This window comes from Stylophora pistillata, chromosome 9, assembly GCF_964205215.1.
Source record: "Stylophora pistillata chromosome 9, jaStyPist1.2, whole genome shotgun sequence".
Classification (NCBI taxonomy): domain Eukaryota; kingdom Metazoa; phylum Cnidaria; class Anthozoa; order Scleractinia; family Pocilloporidae; genus Stylophora; species Stylophora pistillata.
The window spans coordinates 19,975,540-19,995,048 of NC_142527.1; the positions used below are offsets into that span (position 1 = coordinate 19,975,540).

Here is a 19,509-nt window from a genome sequence, read left to right on the forward strand (position 1 = left end):
TTGCAAAGCCGCTATAAACATAAGTAAAAAACAGGCAAAACAAAACAAACAAATAAAGAAAACAGCCGGATATGGTCTCGTCTTTGAAAAGGGAGAGCTCTCTTTGAAATTTCTTTTGTCCTCTTTGAACGGCATAAATTTTAACAGTATCATGATTGAGCGGACACGCTCAACACAGCCTGGGGTATTTAAGCAGAGTTTTGGGTCCAATCTACTTGATTCAATGCTTATCTTGGTCAGTTTGTTTACCGCTTCCCCATTATTACTGAGTTAGCGGTTTACGCATAGTGAGTCACACTCAGGACACTCCGAGGCATCTCGAGGTAAGTTTGCAGGTATCTTACAAAATGTATGATTTAATCATACCCACTAAAATAATGCGCACTAAAACTTAAAAGTTTTAGTACGCATTACCCGAGACAAAAGATAACCACTTAAATAAGGTGACCAACTGTACAGGGGAATTTGGAAGCCCAGATTTGCAAACAAAGACGAGACAGTTCTAAAAATACAAATACAGACATGCATATTTTGAAAAATTAGATAACACTTAAAAAAGAAGGATGACAAAATCTTACGGTTCAATAAATTCGTGTTTTGAATTTTAGGTAGCTGCACGTCTTTTAATCTCAAGAAAAACTGCTCAAGAAAAACTGCTTTCTTCAAGTTTGATTTAATTTAATTAATTTAATCAAGTTTCATTTTGACAAACAAATGACAATTACATCAATCGATTGTTCAATCTGAGGTAGGCTCAAGACAGAATACAAGACTCCTTAAAAATAAACCACCTATTATAACAATATAAAATTAAAAAATCTACATCAATCTACATTACCACTTACTACGACTACACCTCAAAGTTCAAACTCTATTCCAAACTTATCATAATAAAACGCCATTAGTTTCTTACGAAAAATTGACATGGTATCTGACTCTCTTATACTAATAGGTAATTCATTCCACAGGTAACAAATCCGAATAAAAAAGCGCCAGTCCTGCTGAAAGGGATATCAAGGGTTAAAAGAAAAGATCAACATTTCTCAGCGGCTTAATACAGACTTAATACAGTTTCTTCCAGATAAAACTGTGAGTTCCTGTAAATGAGCACTCTGTATTGCGAATGCCTTCGATCAATTTTTCTGTCAAAAATCTCCTAAAAAAAAACAAAGGAAAAGAGGAATGTTAGGCGTAGCTTGTTAAGACTGATGTCTACAAGATGCTATAACTCATTGCATGACTATTTTGCATTCTGTGTTGAGATATTGAAAGGATAGTCAAAAGTGCAACTAAATGGTATAATTTCCCAAACATTTATTCACTGTTTCGTATAACTAAATGCAAATGATAGTGCAAAATGCCACAGGGCTTATCCGCATTTAGGTAAGGCTCAGCATTAGAAAATTTCATTCCATTTTGGATATTGAAAAAAAAGGAAGGAATTGAAGGAGAAGAAGAACAATGTTTACGCGTCTCCCGACTGTTAATTTGAAATAGGTTTCCTTTAAGATATTTTGGTTTTAGCCTGGGAAGATGAGTTAAGTTGTGTAAATCCGTTAAACCTCCAACTAAAACTCGCTGACTGCGTGGGGGTTGGGATCTGTGATAGCTGCAGCTAGAATTTCGTCCCACAATGCTTTAATCCAAATCGTCGTTAAAGGATTAGTTATGGAAAGTAGCTCTACTTTATAAGATAACGTGGTGATACGATATCATTTGCACTGTTTATAGAGAGGCCAGATTACAAGTAACGATCGGAGAAAACGAGATTCATCCTCTCGAAAGATACATAACTTCCAAACACAAGGTTAGTGCAGGTTACATGGGTACCCTTTTAGACGTCACTGCGGCGGTGTCTGGGAAACCATCGCCGACGAAACGAACTTTCCTGAACTGCATTACGCGAAATTTGTGGCCACGGAATAACCAACTCTACGTAGTGTAGAAATAAATATAACTCACTTTAATTCCTCAAAGGCGTAAATGACGAAGGTTGAAATTAAACAACAATCAATTGAAAAAGTTACACAAAACGTGATATAAAAAAAAAACAACAACAACACGACGGAAAGAGGAGTATAAAACCCTTATATTGTTACGGCCACAGAAGAGACCAAAACTGCTAAGGAACCCCTAAAAGAAGGAAAACGAAAGGGAGGAGCGAAAACTGCGGCACTTTACTGAACTGCGTTTAGTGCGAAAAACGAGCAAAAATAGGCATAGTATTGCTATCGATATCTGCACATCTATCTATTATGTGAGGTAGCGATAAAGTGGCATTGAAATGACATAAAAGGCGCTAATGAAACAATATAGGTATTAAAGGTCGCTAGTTACGGAGTTTACATTCCAGATCACGAGGCTAAATTGCCAGCATCTTGAATTTTCGAACGGTGCTCGGTTAAGCGGGATCCTTAAGTATGTGAATTTTGTATAAATACAAATTCTTCGCAAATAATGATAATTATTATTACTTTTTTCAATTTTGATAAAAATCAGGCAAATAGGCTTTGTTACTGCAGATTGTTTTTCGGAGGAATATGCTGCGAGGCTCAGATGCTACCCGAGAAATGAGCATTCGGCTGAAAATTAAAGACTTTAGAGTGTCTAACAATCGAACAATTTTTCTCAATTTATTCTTCGGAATTATCTCCTTAAATTTCAGAAAGCTATAGGGAGTTGTGTACCTCAAAGGTAACAGCCGGTTTCGTTACCTATCGAGTTTGCTACACCACTATTTGCTACATACAATTTCCAATTCGCTACTCACTCAATTCGAGTTCAGTTAGCTGAGGTAGTGAACTCGGCTTGTGCGTAGACAACATGTAGCAAACTCGAACTTTGCTAACTCATCACGTGGAAAAACCTGCGTAAACCACGTAAAAAAGTTTATTCAAAATTCATGGCTAATTAGCTAGCTAGACACGACGATACTAGCATCAAGAGCGTGGTTGATAAGCAACTTACTAAATTAAACACTGAGCTTTCTTACGTTCTAATCATATATTTCAGGGAAAAACCATGGATATGAAATTTACAAGGAAGTCAAGGGGGAAAAGGACTTTGAAAGAAAGATGAAGGAGGCAGATACAGTAAGAACACTACGTTCAAAGCTTTACAAGCAGCGTACTTCTAATAACATGTTAAACATTTCACACATCATGAAAAAAATGTTAATTTTGCAATATTTTTAAAATTAATTTTATTTTCCTCTGATTGTGCATGTACATACACCGAATGCAAATCTGGCGTCCAGTTTGAGTTGCTATTGTTCTGGACTGACTAGCCTCTCACAGGTCTAATAATCCTTTGTATTTCCACGTGAAGACGAGGCTAGTGAGTCCAGAACAATGGCAATTCAAATTGGACGTCATATTTGCATTTGGTGTATGGTGCGTGATAGTACTTCCAAAAACAGAGGAAATGATAAAAAAAAATATGTTCATTGCTTCTTTAAATTCTGAATTTCCTTTTCCTCGTGGAAGTAGTGTATTGTACATGATAGCAAAAGTGCAGATCCAGATAGAAAATATTTCAATTTCATATAAGTAAAACAAATCATCCATGAACGAGGCCATTATGATTAAACTTTTATTTCGTAAAATTTTCTATTTTTTTTTTTTTTTTGTATCAGATTCTACCAACATGTATCTCCGATGGAATTAAACTTGGCATTGAAAAGGAGAAACTCAAATTCGTCTTTGGTGCAATTGCTCTCTCCAGCGGTAGGCGTCCAACGCATCCCATTGGTGTCGCAGCCCTGGGGATTGGGACGATTGTCTCCGAGCCAAAATTCCCTCCTTGTGAGTTCCTTACACCTAGTAAATCTTTTCGCATCTGTCTCCGCCACGCATCTCTGAAAGGTAAAGATGACGTGATGTTAGATTTTCGGGGTGCCTCGATACGATTTGCAGATAGTGACAAAGAAGACAGCTCTTTCGATATTATCATGTCAACTGGGCGGTCTGCCGTCTTATCAAATGTACAGACGATTTATGATGCACTGGAATCCTATCGAAGTGGTAATGTGGAAGAGTTTTATCTGCATAATCCTGTTCGGTAAGTTGCATTCTAGAGAGTATTGCTGGATACCTTAAATTCCCCAAGTATAAATTATGGAGATAGTGCATCGGAAACAAATAAACAAAAACGTAAGTAAATAAACAAGTACATGCCTAGATAGATACATAGAAAATGAACAAATAGCAATTATATAATGCGCTGAGTTATACAAACATTTTTATTGCTGCTTAGTTAACGATCTTATGGAGGACCGAACATAGATTACGTCATCATATCAAATTAAGGTCCATGCTGCCATGCACTTGTTCAGTACGTAATACATCACAGATGATCTTAAAAAAAACTATATAAAAATGGCAAATTAACGACGTTTTTCCCCCTTCCCCCACCTCCCCCCCCCCCCCATCTCGAGGTTCAGTGTTTTGGTCAACACATGTTTTGAAAACGTTCGACCGCAAAGGGGAGGGTTGATTTTCGAGCGCTCTGAATGTGGCCGGTCAGCGCTTAGGAAAACAACATCCAGCCACCTCAAACAACCGCAAGATTTAAACAAATACTTAGCCATGAAAACCTAACTTTTGATGAGGTGGTCTCGCATGACTGGAAAAAAGAATTCGAATTTGGGAATCCTTGACAAGGAACATTTCGAACTTGCGAAAATTTTCTGAAAGCCTACAATGCTAACCATTGTTTATTTAGAAATTTATACCATACTTACTGATCCTTTCAATTGTCTTCATCCTCCTTGGTAAATCTCAGATTTGCCAGCAATGTAGACGGTCTGCGCCATGCACCAAACTCGTATTACGACCAGCGATACAATTCCGAGACGATCTATGGCCTTAAGGCCTTTGACAGCATTGAACGTTACGTTAGATTCCGACTGATACCAGCTGATGGGTCGGTAGAAACTGGTTTGCTGTCAAAAGATGAGCAAAGAAAGGCCTGGTAAGCTGGTATCATTACTTAAAGACATCTCTGACTGGCTTGTAGCGAACGTACGTCACTGTATGTTCTAATTTTCCCCACCTTATTTCTAAAATAAACTTTCCGCACCACCTAATATACATCTCCCTTTATTAAAATTGTGGGGGAACAACCCCCCACCCCCCACTCTCTCTGCAATCAAACAACCAACATGTTATCTTATTCATATCCATATGTTCATGGACTTAATGAGTACACATTTTATTACTTTATATATTCTTTTTCTATATCACAACTACCATTAGACTTTACATATTAATTATACAAATATATGAAATTTCTAGATCCTATTTCTATTTAATATTATTTTTTAGCTTTTAAAATCTACAGCCTCGAGCCTCGAGCTCGGGAGATTTGGAGACCACTCCCCGTGTATATGACGTCAAATAAATTATCTTATCTTACCTTATAATTTGGATATATCAACAAAGTTGAAATGGTAAATTGGCCACCGTAATGATTACAAAAGCTGACGTTTCGAGCGTTAGCCCTTCGTCGGAGCGAATAGAGGAATTGTGGGTTGTGTGTGCTTTTAAAGGCAGAAAATGGAGCTACGTTATTGGTGGGTGCATGGCAACGAGAAAAACATGAATAAATTAGTGGAATGAAAAGCGTGATGAAAAGCGTTGATCCCTGTGGGATTTAGACTGCTGGTTTGAAAGATGAGCTTTTGTTCAAGATTTTTACGGCTTTCCGTGCCACCTAAGTGCAAGGAAAGACCGCAGATTACCATATGTTGCTTAGAATGATTAGGTAAATTAAAATGTCTAGCGACTGGTTTCGATGTGTCCTTGTCATTCCTTTCCACGTCTCGAAGGTGTTCTCGGAATCGGTCACCTAGTCTTCTGCCTGTTTCGCCGATGTATATCTTTTTGCAATAAGTGCAAGTTATGCAATAGATTACATTAGCGGAGGTGCACGTGAAGTGATCGGTGATCTTAATGGATCGTTTAGGTCCCGATATTTTATCAGTGTTGTGAATGAAAGGACACGTTTTGCATCGTGCACGAGCGCATTTAAAAGTGCCTGGTTGCTCATTAGTCTGAAAAGAACTTCTGACCAAAAAATTGCCTAAGTTTTTGTCGCGTTTGAATGAAATGAGCGGAGGCTGCGAAAAGATAGTGCCTGTCTCTGGATCGTTTTGAAGTAATTTAAAGTTTTTAGGAATGATGGATTTAACTGAGTGGTTATGAGGGTGAAACGTGAGAGTGAATGGAATGCGGTCGGAATCTTCCTTATGCGACGTTTGTAGTGCTGAATGTCGATCAATAAGTTGAGCGCGGTGGTAACCCGCTTGAACGACGGAAACAGGGTAACCACGTTTATCGAAGAACTGGCACATTGACTCGGATTTGTGGTGAAAATCAGAGTCATTACTACATAAACGACGAAGTCTTAGAAACTGAGAAAAAGGAATGGAATTCTTAACGTGAGATGGATGAGAAGACGAATATAACAAGTAATTATGCGAGTCTGTAGGTTTGTAATACACACTAGTGCATAAACCGTTACCTTCAATTGAAACTTTGACGTCTAAGAAGGATAAAGAATTGTCAAAAATTTCCCAAGTATATTTCAGAGCCGGGTGAAAAGAATTGACTGCAGTTATGAATTGAGTGAGCTCCTCTCTGGTAGAGGAGGTAGCGCCGATACAGTCGTCGATGTAGCGACCGTAGAGTTCAGGTTTGGACCCGTTGTATTGGCTGAAAAATTGATGTTCGACAAAACCTACAAAAAGATTCGCATAGCTAGGTCCCATTTTGGTGCCCATGGCTACAAAACTTAGGCAATTTTTTGGTCAGAAGTTCTTTTCAGACTAATGAGCAACCAGGCACTTTTAAATGCGCTCGTGCACGATGCAAAACGTGTCCTTTCATTCACAACACTGATAAAATATCGGGACCTAAACGATCCATTAAGATCACCGATCACTTCACGTGCACCTCCGCTAATGTAATCTATTGCATAACTTGCACTTATTGCAAAAAGATATACATCGGCGAAACAGGCAGAAGACTAGGTGACCGATTCCGAGAACACCTTCGAGACGTGGAAAGGAATGACAAGGACACATCGAAACCAGTCGCTAGACATTTTAATTTACCTAATCATTCTAAGCAACATATGGTAATCTGCGGTCTTTCCTTGCACTTAGGTGGCACGGAAAGCCGTAAAAATCTTGAACAAAAGCTCATCTTTCAAACCGGCAGTCTAAATCCCACAGGGATCAATGAACGCTTTTCATTCCACTAATTTATTCATGTTTTTCTCGTTGCCATGCACCCACCAATAACGTAGCTCCATTTTCTGCCTTTAAAAGCACACACAACCCACAATTCCTCTATTCGCTCCGACGAAGGGCTAACGCTCGAAACGTCAGCTTTTGTAATCATTACGGTGGCCAATTTACCATTTCAACTTTGTTGATATATCCAAATTATTTCGTTACTCCCACCGACGCAGCCCCAAACAGTTTCTTTCGAAACTATCAGCCTTTATTCATTTATCTTACCTTAACCATGAAAAATCGAAATAATTGTTGTATAGTTTTTTTCCTTTTTTTTTTTTTTTTTTTTTAAGTTCCTTGCACTGGTAATGCGAAATAATACCACAAAAACTAAGGTATCACCATCATTTCATGTCTTTAGAATACTTTTATACAAGTTATCAACCAAGATTTTAACGCCATGCAACCTGTTTAAACAGGTCTTCAGTTTCTTCCTATCTAGCGCAATCAGTTGAGTTAGCCTTCTGTTGAGTGTTCCTGTTGTATTTTTTTAAAGAGAGCACGAAAGACTTCCAACTGAAAATAGGTCAAAGGAATATTTGAAAGAAGAGTTCAAGACGAGAATATCTCGCGGACCAGTCAAGTACAAGCTTCAACTGACTCTCCACGAAGTACGATCAGACGATTCTCCAAGCATCCTTGATATCGGGCGATACTGGGACGAAAATACTCATCCCTGGTTGGACGTAGCTGATGTCACATTAACTACAATCCTATCCCCTCAAGCCAACGAGGCATTAAGATTTAATTTCGGAAACCTACCGAGCTGCATTTACCTTCTACAAGCTCGAGGTACCCAGCACTCTAACTGTATAGCTCATATCTGGAAAGAGGTATACCAAAGGACGCAGACAGTACGATTATGTAGGAAGGCAAACATAAAAGCAGACCACATGGCCACGTACAAGATAAGCGTGGAAACTGGTGAAAGGCTAAGGGCGGGAACTGATGCTAACATTTCGATATCGCTGACAGGCATTTACACCCAAAATATATTCTGACATTCCTTAAGCTAATTCTGTTACGTTCAGAGATCCTTTCAAACGTTTTTCTTTTGTTGTTGCTATTGCATTTTCTTCAGGAACTAGAGGAAAAACTGAAAAGCTTCCTCTGTTCTCTTGGTTCAATGACTTTGAAGCTGGACACAAGGACGAGTACACCTTGCAAGCGATGGATGTTGGAGAGATATTGATGATCCATCTCCACAGTGACAGTGCATATTCGTGGCACAAACATCCGCATTGGTTTGTTAACAAGATCCCCGCGACGAGCTCAGAGCAAAAGGATCCTTTTGAATTTCCATGTTTTCGCTGGGTGGTTTCCGATATGACTGTTTTTCGAGGAAAAGGTAACTCAATTTTTCAGCTCCAAGTAGAATCCTAGATGAGCTTACCTCCAAATGATCACAAGTGCATTTCAAGAGAATACTCACCAAGAGAATATAACCGAGAGAACTTCTACTCATGACCCATGACAACATTTTCTAGTCTATTTTAAATTTCGCACCACGCTGAGAAGTTATTCTTAAGTGATAATGCGGTCAAAGATCTGATATCATAGGTCACTGCGGTTCCGGCCGTCAAGTTTCTGAATCAGTTTTGACAGACGGTAACCTCTTATTCTCTAAAAAAAAAATTATAAATGTTTGCCTCACCACTCAAACGCTTAGCGTGCCTACATCAAGTTATGGATGCACGCGGGAAGTTTAGAGAGCACGAGAGAAGCGTAAGAGTAATTGCATTACTTCTCATTACGTATGTATCTGTCCACGTTTTGACACCCTGTTAATTCTTGTCAGCTTTATTATTTCGTCGGCCGTCGTCGATAATATTTTAGGCATTTTTATTGTGATGGCTATTGAGATAGGTCTGGGTTAGTATCTCTTAGTTACCTAATAAACCCTTTTAACGTTTGCACAGCCATCCTTCCTTTCCAAGATCAACCAGAAGTAGTAAAGAACCAACGTATTGTTGAGATAGAGGAACGTAAAGAACAATACCTTTGGGGACGTCTTCCACCTGGTATCAACGATCTGCCAGGCTTTATACATGCTCCTAAACACGGTGATCTCCCAAGAGATGCACAGTTTTCTGACGAAGAATCACGTTCATTTCATCATGGCCTTCTTCATGGAATAATTAATCTTGGGCTTTCTTATCTGCGCAGTATTTTCGTTAGCTGGGACAGCTTTGAAAACTTTCAGAGAGTCTTCACTGGTTGGACAGGAGATACACCTAAAATTTCTCAAAATGATCTCTGAATGGAAGATAGAATGTTTGGCTATCAGTTTCTTAACGGCTGCAATCCATGTGTTATTGAACGATGTGACGAGCTCCCAACCAACTTCCCTGTTTCAGAAGAAATGGTTTCAAAGTTTCTCGACCGAGGAATGACGTTAGCTGATGAAATTAAGGTTAGAAGGACGCAAAGTAAACAAACCACAATTAAAAGAAAAAACAAACAAAACAGCTAACGAACAATCTCATATCAAAGAAAGAAAGTTTCTATTCTGAAATCCATGAGAAATGAGGCCTTATAAGATTTCCGTCAATCACCATTATAGAGGGTGCTGAGTCATGTGTATTTTTATATAAACTTTTGCATTAATCAAAATTGACCAGTCAGGTTTCTGTATTGGTAAACAAAACCTCCCTGTTGAATAAAACTTTCCATATAGATCACAAAACTCTTTAATTTAATCTGTCTTCTAAAGAAGTCCAAACTAGATCAAAATTATCGACTAAAGTTTATTCAAAATATTTTTTCCCTGTCTCGTTGGTTAGTTCAGTTTATGCCAGGTGACTTGATTCAAGTTATACGTCAGTTAACTTTTGTGATGCAACTGACCGTGGTAGACCTGGGCATTTTAATTATCGCCAACTCAGTCTGACAATATACAATAGCAGACTAACAATCTGTCTCTTTTAATCAGGCAGGACACGTCTACATTGTTGATTACAAGGAACTCAGGGGAATTAAACGAAATGGCGAGGAAAGCAACTCCAAATCTTACTACGCAGCTGAGCCTCTATGTCTATTTTATGTGAAGAACTCGGGAGACCTGGTGCCTATTGCGATTCAACTTTTTCAAGACCCCAACGAAGACAACCCAATATGGACTCCCGACGAAAAGCACCATGACTGGCTCCTTGCGAAAATGTGGTTCCGAAATGCAGACCATCAAGTACATCAGGTCAGTAGCAGAATGCTTAATCGACTGCAATCTTGGAAATTGAGGTCGGTTAGATTAGTAGTCGCCATCCTATCTTGAAGTTACGCCGTCTAACCAGCACGACCAAGTAAGCTACAATCCTTCCAATAGCTTTATTTCTAAATACATATATTTCACTGCAAGAGGAATCCTTTATGAGAATACAAAAAGAGATTTCTTCCACAAATGTCATGCCATTGAGCAAAGATCCGATGAAATAGGATGTAACGCATCAAATTAAAATAGTCTTGAGTTTGTTCACTGTTTTTCACAGATGGGGACTCATCTAACGAAAACTCATTTGCTGATGGAAGCGTTTGCTGTTGCCTCATGGCGGCAATTGCCGTCTATTCACCCTATCTTTCAGCTTCTCTTTCCTCATCTTCGTTCTGTAATGGCCATCAACACCATTGGAAGAAACAAATTGATTGCGAAAGGACGAATTGTCGACAAAACTCTGAGTATAGATGGTGGAGGGCATATTCAGCTCCTGGAAAAGACCTACAAGAATTTCAAGTTTAAGATGCTCTCTTTGCCTGACATGTTGAATAAAAAGAGGCGTGGAAGACACTGAAAAGTTGCCTAATTATTTCTACAGGTAAGCTTTAGATATATGTAAACAATACTTATCAGCAATGAATAAATTGTAATGTAAATCTTCTTTCACAAACATGCAAGGACAAACGTTTTTGAAGGTTTGTTGAGGCAAAATGCTTAGCCGTTTTGTGGGTGAGCCCGCAAGAACAAATCATACATGAGCGAGTCTAAATCAACCTTTTATCTGCGAAAGAGTAGCAAGCTATTTCTCAATCTCTTTAACGTTATCAAATGTACTTGTCAGCGATGACGGGCTCCTCATGTGGAAAGCCATTTCGGGTTTCCTACAGGAATTTGTCGCCATCTTCTATCGTTCGGATGAAGATGTTAGCAAGGATAATGAGCTGCAGTCTTGGGTGAAGAATATCCACGATAACGGTTTTCCTGAGAGAGAAGGCGACGTTGACCACGAGTTTCCCAGCAGTTTGCAGACAAGTGATCAACTTGTTCACCTACTGACGTGTATAGTGTTTGGGTGCTCATGTCAACATGCGGCGGTGAACTACGCTCAGATGGAATTTACCGGCTTTGTTCCGAATGTTCCGCCTGTAATGCGTCTTCCACCGCCAACGAGAAAAAATGAAGTAACTCTGAAGACCATCATGGATACATTACCCAGCCACTATCAAACTGGTTGGCACGTTGCCACTGTGTACACTCTAACGAGAACAGCTGAAAATGAGGTAGAGACTATGTGTTCTGGTTTTGCGAGAAAGGCATGTAGGTGTAAAATCAGAACCAGTTAGGAAGAATTTAAGGCTACGAGTCATTCGGTGAAAATGTAATAATTCTAGTGTTTGCTGTTGATGATAATACTAAATGTTAATGGTTACAAAAATAATGATTGCACTTGGGATAACATTACTCGAACTGTGTGATTTCCCTCAGTCAGACTTCGTCTGTCTTTCCAGTACTTGAGTACGTTGGTGTTGTTTGACTACATGTACTATTAATATTAGCAATTTTGAATTATTTTACGTGGATCTTTTTGTTTTTTCAGCGTTTCATTGGAGACTATTCTCAGGGCTTGTTGATGGGGAAAGAAGTGGAGAGTGCTATTTCTCGTTTCCAGTCTTCCCTTCAGCGGATATCTGATGCAATCAAGGAACGCAACGCGTCTCTTGAGTTTCCCTATCCTTGGCTGCTACCGGAAAAAGTTCCCAACAGCGTTGCCATTTAACTTTTTTTTCTGTTTTTATTTTTTTTTTTTCAATTATATTTTCAACCAACAGTATCCAGCAGCTGATTCTCGATACTGAGTTTACTATGCACTCTCGCTTGATTCTCAAACAGTCTGGGGTCGTGTTCTGTTTTTGAAGAACTTGGCGGAACGCAAAGAAAAAGCTGCTTATTTATGCCCAGGGAGAGAGAGAAGAGGTTTTTGCGGACATCACGTTTATTCTTCAATTTTTTTTTTTAACAAATTTTGGAGTGAGATAATATATCAACCATGTTGTTGTCATTGCTCGGCTTAGTTGTCTCTTTAGAGTCCAAATTCTTATTTCACTTGTAGAAACACTTATAGAAACACTTATGGAAACACTTGGAGAAACCAGATTGGATAGTTATAAGGGGCCAAAAAAAAATGGCACCTACGCCCATCAGCAAATAAAATTCAACTATATCATATAGCCAATGCTGGCCAACTAAAATGAAAGCAACTTTTAAATTGTGCAAGTTGGGTACTCTTGAAATTAAAATCAAACATGTTCTTAAAGTAAAGTATGAGGTCGTATCGGGTTAAATTTATCATTCTTCTTTCTCAAGAATTTTGTTATTAACACAATTGATCGGTAATCGGACTTCGTGTCGGGCAATTCAAGAAAAATTGTGTTTTCCAAAAAAGGAAAAATTATTTAGTTACAGGACTCAGTTATAGTACGTTGCTTACAATAGTTTACTGAGAACACACCACAAACAAAGTCTAGTTTACAATAAACTTGATTATAGCAGATGACTTATTATCGATTACTTCCAGTACCTACACGATACTCTACATTTAGTTTACTTAACAACATATTACACTCCTTTAAATATGTTACGTGAATTTCTTACAGTACCTTAATAATAGTATATAGCGAAATTGTGTGCTTTACAATAAAATTGACCTCGTATGCTACTCTACACTGTTTGGACGACAATCGTATGGTACTCTACACTGTTTGGATGACAATTATTATCAGCGTGGTATTGATTCTTCTCAGATGTCAGCTTTAAAAGATAGATACTAAAAATAGATATCCTTACCAAAAAGGTACACATCGAAAAAGTCACACTGATCATATAATTGAAAGAGATTTGGTTTTGAGATTGGTTTGTGATAATTATAATGATAGTAACACATTCAAGTTTTTCCTATTCAACTGCTAGTTAATTAATTAGAGTTTGGATACTACATTCCAACTTGGTATGATAATCAGGTTGAGTTTATTCATACCTTATGTTTTAATATGGTTTGTTTACATGGAAAAGCAATTGTAATTATAGCTCCACAGACGTTTTTCATGATATAATGAATGTTTCAATATTCTTTTCTCTTCAACATCATTTACTGTTGCTGGAGTTTTATTAAAGCAAGCAGGCTATAAAACCTTTTAATTCAGTTAATTATTTGATTAATTATAATTATTCAGATCATCAGATTGAACAAATGTGGCCCTCAGGAGCTGTTGGCTTGCAAAATTCCCGCTCGCTTTTCCGTCTTGTTTGGTCAAACAATCTAACTTAATCAGGGATGGGAGCCATCAAAGAAAAGTATGATTATCCGATAGATTTCACCGTCAACGAAGAGTACGTCGAACACTTCCACCCTCTTGAAATCTCTGAGCTAACAGGTCACGCCAACCCGAATTCGATATCCAGCTACAGCCCTAATCCCTTAGAAAAACAACTAAAGATGTCAAAAAAAGGTGGCTGGGCCGGTTTTTATTTAGCACCACTACAACTGTCACAGCTGCCAACGCTAGTGGCGGTTCGCGCACTGATGCTTTGCAAGAAGTTCATGTCCATGCACTTCCATCTGTAGTTGGCATTAACAAAACAGCAGTGATGGTCTAACAGCGAGAGTTCTATGCGGGCTGTTTACCAATGTATCGTTCGACGACTCTTCAGCGAATATTTCCATCAACTTTAAGTCGAATGTTCATCCCAACGATTCAGCTACTAGCAGTTGCTTTTAGGATTGGCTAAATCTAAACCTAAGTGTAAGGAAAGACCGCAGATTGCCATATGTTGCTTAGAAATTTCTAAGCAACATATGGAAATCTGCGGTCTTTCCTTATACTTAGGTAGCACGGAAAGCCGTAAAAAAAAAATGAACAAAAGATCCTCTTTCAAACCGGGAGTCTAAATCCCACAGGGATCAACGAACGCTTTTCATTCCACTAATTTATTCGTGTTTTTCTCGTTGCCATGTTCCCACCAATAACGTAGCTCCATTTTCTGCCTTTAAAAGCGCATACAACCCACAATTCCTCTATTCGCTCCGACGAAGGGCTAACGCTCGAAACGTCAGCTTTTGTAATCGTTACGGTGACCAATTTACCATTTCAACTTTGTTGATATATATCCAAATTATTTCGTTACCCCCACCGACGCAGCCCCAAACAGTTTCTTTAGAAACTATTAGCCTTTACCGTATTTTTAGTCAACTGCCAATGTCAAAACCATGGAAGATGCTTCCTCAACTAGATAAACCAAGAGGATCGGGTTATTATGAATGCCATTGCCTTCCTGGATTTACAGGAGACAAGTGTGAGACAGACATCAACGAATGTCTATCATACCCCTGTTTAAGAGGTAGTTATAAGGCTTTCAATTAATTAATATTTATTCATCTTATATTTTTCTGCGGTCATTGGAGAGATTCGAGGAAAACCTTGAACTTCAAGGAACAGATTATGTTTGTTGTAGGTTTACGAAAATATATTTTCGAGCCAGTTTTTTTTTTTCGCAGAACGCAAAAACATAACGTCTGCAAATAGCTTAAATCTAAGGGAAAAAACAGATATCAACTTTATTCATGGTTGTGAAGAAGGAAAATTGTAAATTTGTGCAGTGACTGCATTTGCCTTTTAAGCTCGCTCATTATGATAGTTATCAAAGATAATATCCTGTAATAAGAAGATAAGTGGAATACTCAGGTGACTAATTGATATAGATCTTATAAGAACAAATAAAAATCTCAAAGTCCTCAATACCAGCGCAGTGGTTCCCTTCTCTCTGTGGTTACCGAAATTATAATTTACCTCCTTTTGTGGTTATTTTCTCAATGCCATTTTACAATTGAGGATTGACCGTCAGCCTTTTTTACCATGAAGGTCGTTGTGTAGGTGAAGTCGATGATTTCACCTGCATCTGCTATCCAGGATACGTTGGAAGGACATGCAATGAAAATTATGACGACTGCAGTTCTTCGCCGTGCAATTATAGTCAATTTCGAACTTTTGCAAACAATTAACCTGAGGAGGTGGAGGGAGGGACTTTGTTAACAGCATTTGGCGTTTTCTATAATTTAGTTTCTCGGCTAGAGCGTAAGCCTTAGTAGAGATTGATTTTCTCTTGTTTTCTTATTCGCGCAAAAGATTTTGCATTCCTTTTTAAGAAGACGATGACGACAAGTGAGACTGATGTGCCCGCGTACATTTTATTTATATCATGAGACCTGTAAAACGGTTTCCATAGGCATTCTGTAAGAATACACTGTAAATGAATACCAGCCCTTTTTTGTTGTTGGACGAATATAAATGTAATTTTTTATTTGAAAAGGTAACTGCACTGACTATGTTAATGCATATGGATGCAGTTGTGAGCCTAGACACACAGGGAAGAACTGTAGCGTTGGCATCGATGACTGCCTGTCATCCCCTTGGAAGAGTGGTGAGCATTATAATGGCAATCGTCGCTTTAAGTTCTCAGCATCTTTGCACACCACTGCTCTCCCCCCCCCCCCCCCCTTTACTGCACTCTTGTACTCCTGCACTTCTGCACTCCTGCTCCCTTGCGCCTCTTCACACCACTGAACTCCCGCATTTCAACCTTTCTGCCCTTCTGCCTTACAGCTCTCCTACTTTTCGCTTTCCGGCTCACCTTACCCACTGCACTTCTTCACAGTCGCACCCTTGCACATCTATGTTCCTTCAATCCTGCACTCCAACACTCCTCCACTCACTTATATACTCTTTCACCCCTTCCTTAACCAGCCCATTAACAATTATTTATCGATTTGCCTTTCCGTTCACCTATTTTAATCCTTTTTTTTTCTATTTCTATCAATTCTTTTTTTAAAATTATTTAATCGTTATTTTTGGAACCCTTTTGTCAGGAATATGTTATGATGCTCTTAATGGGTACGCTTGCCAATGCAACGATGGTTTCACCAGTCATGGCTGTGATGTAAATATTGATGAATGCAAGTCTAATCCGTGCATCCACGGTAGGAATCTCATGCTAGGCTTATTTTAAATATGTGTGATAAAAAACACAAAGTACATGTTCGTATTAGCTAAGTATATTTGTTTGTTTATTTTTTTTTCTCTTTTGAAATATGCAAAACACCCTAGAATAATAAATGTTTTTCCACAGGCAGTGGCAAGTATATCTCTTCCCTGATGTAGCCGATATATGTTACCTGGGACTCATCACTCTTGCAGTGATTGTTTAAGTAATCTGTCCTTTCCTTCATTAAAACGCCAAAACTGATACTTTACAATCTTTATTCTCAAGTGGGATACCCAATCGGTGGAATGTTACGGTGTTGCTAGATTCAAGTACCATATCATTATCTCTGTAGGATGTTGTTATAAATTGCGTGGACCGAAGATTATTACATAATGTTGCAATCCTTATTAGAAATGCAAAACTTAACGATTAGGTGAAAGATTATTGTCATTATTACCATAGCCGTAATGTTTAAAAAATCATACTTTAGGAACATGTGTGGACCAGATAAATAACTTTACATGCCACTGCACGGCTGGCTTCACCGGACCGAGGTGCGAAGAGAACATAAACGACTGTCTACAACTGACGTGTGGGAATGGTAAATATCCATTTCGACTTAATAATAGTTTACTTGCCCAATTCAGGCACAAGTAGAGGGAAATGGTGTGATAATTATACCCATAAAGTAATAAAATATAAAGCTCTAAAGCAATATATGAAAATTAAATTCGTGCATGTGTTTCATGAGCCTATGCGGATGCCACCCATTTTGGCGTCACACCGATTTATTCCTCGATTCCCTCTTTTAATGTTTGTAAATATGTGAAAATCATATATATGAACGCCGGTTAAAAAAATTAATATAAGAGCGATATATATCTTCCCAGAAATGAACATGACTCTAACATTGACCCATTACTTCACGGGTTTATAAGCACTGCACCGATATCTCAGAGATCCAGAGTTCAAATTCCGTACAGGCCTGAATTTTTTGCAGACGATCGTGTGTCATATTTATCTAGTACCGCAGTTCAAAATATATGAACTTCATATATTTCACTGTATATTCATCACTTTCACGGGTTTATTACGAATCAACTCAACGGCCTGCTCCCAGTTGGCTTGTTAGCTCAATTGGTAGAGCGCTGCACTAGTATCGCAGAGGTCAGTGGTTCGAGTCCCGTACAGGCCTGATTTTTTTCAGGTCTGATTTTCGCTATTGCTTAAATAGCGCTATCTACTGCGACGATCGTGTATCATATTTATCTAGTACCGCAGTTCAAAATATATGAACTTCATATATTTCACTGTATACTGCTTAAGTAGTATTCATTAATGCGAATATCGCTTTCATATTCATTCCCACTTTTATTAGAATGTAAATAACGTAAATAAGCTCTGCAGTTTTCGCAAATATTCATCCGTTTAAATTTAACTCCCATTAACTTTTTCGTTCACTTCTTAGGAAATTGTGTTGATCTCGTAAATAATTACACCTGTAATTGTTATGCTGGTTTCACTGATAGAAACTGTGATATACCTATCGAAAAGTGCGCCAAAGATTCCTGTTATCCGAATGTCACTTAGTACGAAAATAAAAATTCGATCTTCCGTGGTCCATGTCCCCCTGGATTGACAGGAGATGCGAAAATTTGTGAAGGTATTTTAGTTAAATCAGTACCTCTTGATTACCTTGCTCAGGATCTGGGCTGAATGTACATTACGAACCGAGTTTTTACTCCTTTTGATATAGCTCCAAGCATGAATCCCAGTAGCGTTGGCAATAAACCTAAGGATAGCCATAAGAGGAGCCCCTCGTTATTAGCGTCGCGTGACGCGCGTTTCTCAACCATTCGAGAGACGAGTCGGCGAGAGATTTACTGAGGATTTAACATTAATGATGTTAGTGCTAGGCTCCTTACAGACCTCTCGCCGGATTGCACCGTTTAAAGCCTCACACTTTCGCACTTTTCAAACTTTTATTTTGATTTTCTTATAAATTTACAAGGTATTCCTTTGACCCGCAGATGGCAAATGCTCATCAAAGCAGGCAAAGAAAAATTCGTGCCCAAGCGTAAATGATAAAGGCCTCCTCGCAGGTTAATCCAAGGGTTGAATACAAGGCTCTGTAACTTACGATATGTATCAGGGGGGCTTGCCGGGAATAATAGACACAAAAACTGACCAATCAGAGCGCGTACACATTTTGAGGGACGCAATCAAAACCTTCATGATAACTTATTCTAGAACAAAACATTGTCTCAAGAAACCGAAATATATGATGTGCGGTGTCTGTGAATGAACTCTTTCTCGTAAACGTAAAAACAATTATAGTACGTACATTTAATAATAACGATGATAACCGCAATAAAAATTAAAACTAATAAGAACATTAAAGCACTGAAAAAAGAGACCAATTTAACTCGCAAAGTAACTTAGACATTTTTTGTTTTCATTGAAATTTTTGTTCACAGACATTGATGACTGCGTTAATCAAACGTGCAGAAATGGCAGTTTTTCATGCAACTGTTTAGCAGGATTCACTGGAGATCAATGTGAAAAAAGTGAGTTTTGCATGTCATGATTTTTTTTTTCGATTAATTTTTTTTTTAAATTTTGAGAAATAGAAGAAAACATTATGTTTTCGGTTTATGGTAAACTTCCCCAATTTTTTGTTTTTGTTGCTGAATCGTGAAATTCCAAAGAATGATATTGACCATATCCTGAAACATACCTCGTTTGATGATTAAAAATTAGCTTATGCTTTCTTTATCTCTAAAGCGCTGCAGTTGATCAGCGCAATGAAACAAAATTACCATACTGCTTGGATGTTTATCAAAAGACATGCATGTTGAGTTGTGACGACGATAAAACCACGGAGCTGTGGGTTAAAACTGCAAGAAGAATTTTTAATGACGAGTTGGGGTTTTTCGAGTTACATGAGTGGCCAGTGCCGCGTGGC

General features: G+C 38.3%; 1 pseudogene; it reads left to right on the top strand.

The window, feature by feature from the left end:
* Window positions 1-924: 924 nt before the first annotated feature.
* On the top strand, window positions 925-13,229 carry LOC148723703 (allene oxide synthase-lipoxygenase protein-like; annotated as a pseudogene).
* The last annotated feature ends 6,280 nt before the right edge of the window (window positions 13,230-19,509 follow it).